Below are 8,203 nucleotides of genomic sequence, written 5' to 3' on the forward strand. Positions count from 1 at the left end.
GGCTCCCCTTGGTTTCCCACCCTCACACCCTCACCTTCTCCTACTAAGATGGGACTCCACTCACTCACTTTTGCCAAGCTGAAAGAAATAGCTTACAGTTTTTTACTCTTTTCCTCTCCTTTTTCCTGAGAGCTACTCAGCCTCTCACTCAATTCACTCCCTTTCCTCAGTCCTAAGAGTAATTGTACAACTACTAGATCATTTGCACTTGTAACATTTGTTGAAGTTTGAAGTGGTGCAGTGATATTCAACGGATGAGGAACATCCGTCGAAATAGTAGTTGAGAGTTTCAATGGATGACTGTTGTTAAGCACATCCGTCGAGATACAATCACTTGTCAACGGATAAACAATATCCGTCGAGATAGTGGAAATGAAAGAGTTTGGAGTGGAGACTACTGTTGAATCTGTGGTGATTGATTTGAGATATTGCATAGATGTTTCAGTAGACTCAGAAAGAAATGGCAAGTGAGCCAACAAATCATCTAAAAGATGATGCTCACTTGCTTGGATTTTTGGCTCCTCGACGAAAGTTAGAGATGGAGAATCAGGAATTGATGTATGAATCATATCAACATCCAGTGAATGTGTGGGTGAGTTTGGTGTGTTAGGTGCTTCAATTATTAAAGATTTTGTCTATGACTCCACATTTATTGGAGCCACATCAATTTGACTTTGAAAATGTACATGTACTGAGTCTTTGACTACAGTAGTCACAGTGTGTGCACCCTGTGTATTCCCAATGGTTTTGGATTTCTTCTTTCTGGCATAGTTTGGGGTGAGCTTGTGTCCCTTACCCTTTTGGCCTGTGAGCTTTGTTCAATAGTTACATCCTTTCGGGAGGATGCAATTAGCAATGAGCTAATATCCTTATTAAGCACTGCAATTTGTTGGGAAACTGCAGTGTGGCTAGGCTGGGATTCACTCACCTCTCCAACCTTATTCTTAGGGATTCTTCGATGTTCACCCTGTCCCTCACCAACCTCACTTCCCTTCACACTCCCCTCTTGGCTTTGTGTGGATTTTACAACTAGTCTCTGTTAAGAGAAACTAGAGGGGGCTTTCTTTGATTTGGATTTTGAAACCTTTGGTTTTGTGGCTTGGGTAGACATCTGTTTGGTCACATTCACATATGCCATTGCCACAGTTGATGGCAAAGAAGCAGGTGGTTGAGAAATAGTAGTAGAGATAAAAACATTTACCTCACTTACCTGAGGCAACTCCATGATTGGCATGTACACAAGTGTAACATCCTTGTGATGATTTGCCCTGTTCAAGTCAACAATAATTCTCCTCTCTTGGACCCAACAAGCTAACTTGTTTGTTGGGTTCTCAATGGTGAGATTCTCATAAACAAAATTAGCTAGCATCATGAAAAATCTAGCATAATAGATATTCTTAGACCTCTTCTTTATATCCCCTAGTTTGCTTCCTAACTCATACATAACAGAAGTACTGAAATTAAAGTACTATCACTAAGAAGCATGTATAGCATGTGAACAAGTGAATAAGATACATCATCAAAATTACTAATCTTTCCAGAAAACACTTTGATAAATGAATCACACAGAAAACTCCATCCTTTTCTAGGACCTAGTCTCCTAACATCACCTAATTTAGTGGCATCAAGAGCATAGCCCATAGAAACTAACATGCTACTCACATCAGTGTCTGTGTGTGAAACATGTGTGTTATTTTCAGGCAGTTTAAAACAATTTTCAATTACATCACAGATAACACAATGTTCAGTACCTTTGAGAGTGAAGGTAATAGTCTTGTCCCTTGAATTGAACACAGCTGTAGTCCAAATTTCCTCGACAACTTCACAGTAAATGGTTGGGGACTCAAGCATGGCATAACTCAATTTGCAGTTCAGTATGAAGTCCATCATCTTGTGATAGTCTTCAGATACCGGAATTTGCTGGTTCACCAGAGCCACGAAGTTATTCTTTTCGTAGACGAACCCAGTTGAGGACATAATCTTGACTACGGGTGCCATTGCTGTGATTGAGATTAGTTATAGATAAAGTTTTTGATTTTGGGAAGAAGAAGTTAAAGACATTGCTTTGAGACAGATAAAAATAAAGAATAGAAATAAAATTAGCTTTTATACTATCTCAGAAATTAACTGTCAAAAAGTAAAATAAAGTAACCAATCAAATTAGCCCAAAATAGCCGTTTAAAAAATAAGGAAAACTGTCAAAATTCTAAGATTATCCATTGAATTATACATACAGACTATAAGTAAATTCGACGGATGACGCTTAAAATTAATGGCTAAGATTGAGTACAATTCGATGGATGATGATAAAATTACCCGAAGTAATAATTGATATTTCTATGGATAATAAACTTCAAATGATGTTCATTTTCAACGGATAATGAACATCTGTCGAGATATAAATTTTGATTTAGCCAAAATTTACATTCCTGACAAGAAATATCTAATATTATTCTGGCTGCAAATCAATTTGCTTAGACATCAAAAATAGATTAAGAGTAATTAAGCATACCTAATTCACTTACCAACCTAGAGAAGGTGGATTCATCAAGTGGCTTAATAAAGATGTCTGCAAGTTGCTTCTCACTTGGAACAAAATGAAGTTCTACAGTACCATTTGTTAGGAAATGAATAACACACAGAGGGGGGGGGGGTGAATGTGTTTTACTGTTTTTGGGCTTTTCTTGAATGTTTATGGTTGAACAAAGTAAATTAATCTTGTAGTAAAATGTGTTCATGCAGAAATTAAGTTGTAGAAAATAAAAAACACAAATCTTCAAAACTCACTTAATTTTATATTAAAATTAAGACTGTTTTGCTACAAAATTTCTAGGCTCTTATTGATAAAGAGCTTAGCTTCTCCTTGAGAGTGTTACAAGAAATTTGATCTAAATTATTACAACTAACTGAATTACCAGTGTTAACTTTATAATTCAGTTAAATACTGGTTTACACAGTGTACAATAAGACATGCTATTAGCTTTTCTAAACCGTCACCTGTCATTTCTATTTATTGAAAAGTAGATCTTCCATTTCTGGCTTAGCATATCTTTAGCATCCTGTGATAATTTTAATCTTCCACTGTCAGTTAATCTTCATCATTGATCTTGCACATTCTCCAAGCTGCTTTTTGTAGACTTGTCAATCCAGCTGGTTGGTTTGTACTTTGAGAATTTTACTTGAGATCTCCAATTAGGTATGTAGAGATCTTGACATCTCGATAAGTATAATGACTTATCGAGATCTCTAATGCTCTAGTAAATTTGACTTATAGAGGTCTCTGAGTTCTCGAATGAAACTTTAGCTTGTCGAGATCTCTCAAGCTTCTCGAATGATCTTCTTCATCTTCTTCCAAATAGAATCCTTAGGTTTGATACTGTTTCAGGAAAAAGACTCCAGTCTGCTCCTTTGCATTTTTTACAGACTTTAAGTGTTACAAGTACAAAATACAAATTAAGATAACAATACAACTTACTTAGGGTTGACAAAATATCTTAGTCTTGTTAAAGTACAGGAATGTATTTTACAACAATCTCCCCCAATTTGTGAGAAGATTGTTTAACACAAATTCATGCCTGTTAACAAGACTAACCCCAAGTTTAGAAGATTATGAAAAGTAACAGTTCGTTATTCTCCTTAGATCAGATGTCCATTTGGCTTTGCTTCACACTTTGATCAGGGACACTAATGATATTATTATCTTCAGTAATCTTTGACATCATCACTTATATATTACAATCTCCCACAACTTGTTCATTATGAAATTATGCACAAGTTCTAATTGATGATGTCAAAATTCTAACTAAATGCAGAAGTCAATCTCCCCATTTTGTCTTCTTTTGAGAGTTTAATAAACTTTACTTCTATACATGTCTTCGATATCATCTACATCAACATTGACCTTGTAAAGTTTGTACCTCCACTGCAATTAGATTTATTCTTCTCTCCCCTATCAAGAAGAGAGTATTATTGTCTTGCAACATCCAACAACTGTTTTTCCATTTAGAGTTAGATATATTCTCCCCCTTTTTGACATTATCTCTAGGTGGAAAGATTCAGCTAGATGTTCATTGTTCAAGCTTTTATCATTGTCCATTTAGAACAATAACTGCAGCTTCAAGATTCAGTGATTTCTGTAGTGATGAATTCATCAAGTAGAATATGAGACTTTACTTAGACCTGCAGAAAAAGTCTTTTAGTAACAAAAGTCCTAAACTCTCTATTCTTTTTAATAAGTAGTCTCACTACTTCTCACTGCACTAGTCTCATGACTTTTAAGAGTCAGAGTTTCCTCTCAAGGATTACTAAATCCAGACACTCATCTACCTCTCCTTTTGTTAGGAAGGATCCTGCCTCTCTTATTTTCTGTTTTTCTCTCAATCTTTTCTCTCATCCTCACATGAAAGGATCAAAAGTTGTTTGACCTACATAAATAAGAGGTGGCTGAGAAGAGTTTTCTGTGATCATATGATTAGGGGTGATCCATATAGGTCTAATCATACTCATTTCACCAGAAAAGTGAGCATGCATTTCATACCTTGTGAGCTTCTGAAGAATCAGTTGATTGATTTAACATCAATATACAGCTACATCTTTTATCAGTTGCAACTGTTCTCACAGTATTCTCGATGATTTTGCCTTCATCACCATTTTGAGGTAATGGTTCTTGTGTGGCTGGAGATTCAAGAGTTGCTGGATGACTTTGACATCCAGGTTCTTGTGTACTATACTCCACTATCTGAATTCTGAGCTTCTGTTAACATCATTTGTAGTGCAGGTGTGTCATGTTTATCAAGAGATTTTTCCTTGTCTGCTATACTATGTGAAGTATAGATTCTTGTGGAACATGGATCAGGAAATGATGGTGCTGCTATGCCCCATTAAGAAATAGGTTCTTGTGTGCATGATCCAGGAAGTAAAAAAATATTTTGATAGTCTCATCTATATGTCCAAGAGTAATCTCCTTTACTCTCTTTTAGCTTTGCTATTGTAGGAACTTCTGACAGTTTTCCTTAGCAAATCTTCCTTAATTCTAATATAAAAGGGTTGATGAGCTTCTGTGAAGACCAGTATTAGATGAAGTTCTGTAACACCCCCAAAACTGGGGTCGGGGATCCGGGTTGTCACTAGTTCCATTTCCCTTAATAACACTTAATCTTAATAAACCACCAACTACTGCATACTGTGACCCCACAATACACACACACCACAAGTTATAGTCTCAGAGATGAATACCAAAAATAACACAAGTCATTTTATTCCACAATTATAAGTCATTACACCTCAAAAGGGTTTCTGAATAAATTTACATATTCTTTGCCATTATACAATTCATAATATATGTAAGTATGGTACGTCAATAGTTGAAAACCTAGCCTATTGGTAGTTCCTACCTCAGCTGCATCGGCATCAACGCCTACAGGAAACTGCGAAACATTTCCTATCCGCTCGCGAATTGGGAGCTTGATCCTGTTCATCTTGTCTATCTATTGTTGTGTGATAAAAGAAGAAAGCAAGGGTGAGCAACAAGCCCACCAAAATAACATATATAATAATTTATAATATATGAGCATTCTCATAGTACTCATGAAAGTCTTGGTCAAGAGGAAATGAACCAAGTTTGATATCTTAATACGACGAAGTCGCAAAATATTCAATATATATACACATATATATTTTTCAAAATCTTTGAAATCCTCTAACATGTATAAAATACACAGGGTTCCAGTTTATAACTGTATGAAAATATCGTTGCAAGATGATCTCATATATCTAACCTTGTCTCAACGTTTTTCCGAAAATCTTTGTCATGCATAAGATAATCATTAACTAGATATAAGTTGAAAAGATGAAGTTACGAGATATTCCAATATACTTATATCTTTTTTGAATACTACTTGAACTACCATCGTTCAAGGTATAAATAGTTCATCCCACAGATGAAGTTACAAGACATAACTTGTATAGTATTAATCTTTGAAATATAATCAAAAGGAAATGAAGTTACGAGATACTTCATTTGATGAAAATGACATTTTAAAAACTCGACCCTGCCAACACTCAACAATCGCCCAACCGTAGCCTTTCTATCGAACTGCTCTGGGTAGTGTTGCAGAAATATCCAACTGGATGATAAACTCATTACGGGAGTTTGCCGTGCTAGGAAGACCACTCACGATGATAAGTCGCAATAGTGCAACCCCACCATTTTCTACATGTAGAGGAGAACAGTCGGATTCACTTGTCAACTGAACACTGGACTCCTAAGGAATGGACCGTCTTAGCGGAACTTCCGGGCCATTTGGGCCAATAAATAAGGCTGGGCCGGCGCCACTCGGCTACTTACGCCACTCCTAGTTCAGATGAAATCCATGACTCTGAAACGTAAAGCTCGTTTCCCCTTTCCTCAAGTAGAAACTTGTTGATATGGCTCCACCAAGAAGTCGTATCTAGTTGGAAAGGAAATTTCACCGATATTTACCAGGCGATGCCTGTTAATGGATTAACTTATTCCAAGAATTTTACTTCCCAAGTGTTGGGTAAGTAATCAAAAACTCTTTTATCAAAACAACAACCTTGTTACGAATATAAAAATACATCACGAAGCCAGATCCCTCAGATTTTTGAGCGGGTATTTAAATCCCCTTCGAAAGGAAGATCTTAAATTTGAAAATGAGATTTGGGATCCGCTCTAACCTTCCAAAAATAGCTTTGATAAAGTTTGGAAATAATCTTTGGAAATATTTAAAGTAAAAATGATTTGATAGTATCAATTATTTTTAGAATACTTGGCAAATATCGAAACATTATTCTTTAATAAAATAAAGAATATTATTTAATAAAATAAGCGGAGTCATAACTCTTTGAATGAATATTCAAAATAATATTTATTTAATAAAATAAGCGGAGTCATAAGTCCTCGAATGAATATTCATTAAATAAAAAAGCGGAGTCATAAGTCCTCGAATGAATATTCAAAATAATATTCATTTATAAAATAAAACTATCGAATAAACATTATTTGATTAATAGTTTTGAAAACTATATATATATATATATATATATAATATACTCAGGAACATCGCCTCCCGGTTTAGAAAAATGTTCAACTCTGGGTCCCCTATACTAAGGGTATACGCAAGTACTGCTTATCTCTAGCATAGGCTTTATGCAGTTTATAATCAATTGAATCAACAATGAGATATCAAGATTCCGAAACAGGCATGCATATTTATCATATCAATATGCTCCAATATAATGCAAGTTTTCTAATAACAATCATGCACTTGTCACAAGATAATGCATATACATATATACATCACAACAACAGTTATACGGGTTGAAAACTTGCCTGGGTGTTCCGGGATAGACTTAAGCTTAGAGTGGGTCCGGTAACCTATGAACAATAACATAATCTGGAATTAAATCACGATGGCTTAAGAAACTAGTCAAAACTCACTAATACCCTAATGGTCGCTTACGGTCGCTTACACGCTTAACGATTTGCATTAATCGCTCGCGTACCCTCGGCTCCACTAATTTTAATAAATTAACCGTTATGAATTTTAAGATGACTCTTTCGCGAATACTCTACCAACTTCCTAACCCCCCCTACATAATAGTTTCATAATCTAATTAGTCTTTTAAGGGCCTTAAACAAGGTCTCAAAGTAAAGCGAGGGGTAAAGGTTCGTTCGCGAAATGCCGTAACTTAAAACGACCGTTTCTCCTAAACCGTAAATCGGATCTAAGAGAATGACATATCAAAACGAAGCTTACGACACGATCTAGCTAAAAATGGAAAAGTGACAGATTAGTCAGTTGGATTTATGTACCGAACACTAAAACAAGCAGTTGAATGAAAACGGGCATTACGACGACTATGTTTACGCGATTACCCATGTTCATACCACTCCAATTAACAACCAACCAACTCATAACCATAAATACAAAAAACTTCACCTAAACCATACCACATCAGTCCATGACCTCCAAGTTTTTCAACTCAAACAAACACAATTAAAATCTAGGAACTATAATCAAGCTTCAATTACCAAAACACTTCCAAATCAAACTAAAGTACTAATAATCACAATCCATGCTTCTCATTTCACAAAACCAACCAATAAACTTACTAACAAATAAAGTAAAGGCTAGGGTTTGAAGTTTATACCTTCCTTGGTAGGTGTTAAGTTTCTAGGAAG

The sequence above is a fragment of the Apium graveolens genome, chromosome 3, assembly GCF_009905375.1.
Source record: "Apium graveolens cultivar Ventura chromosome 3, ASM990537v1, whole genome shotgun sequence".
Taxonomy (NCBI): Eukaryota; Viridiplantae; Streptophyta; class Magnoliopsida; order Apiales; family Apiaceae; genus Apium; species Apium graveolens.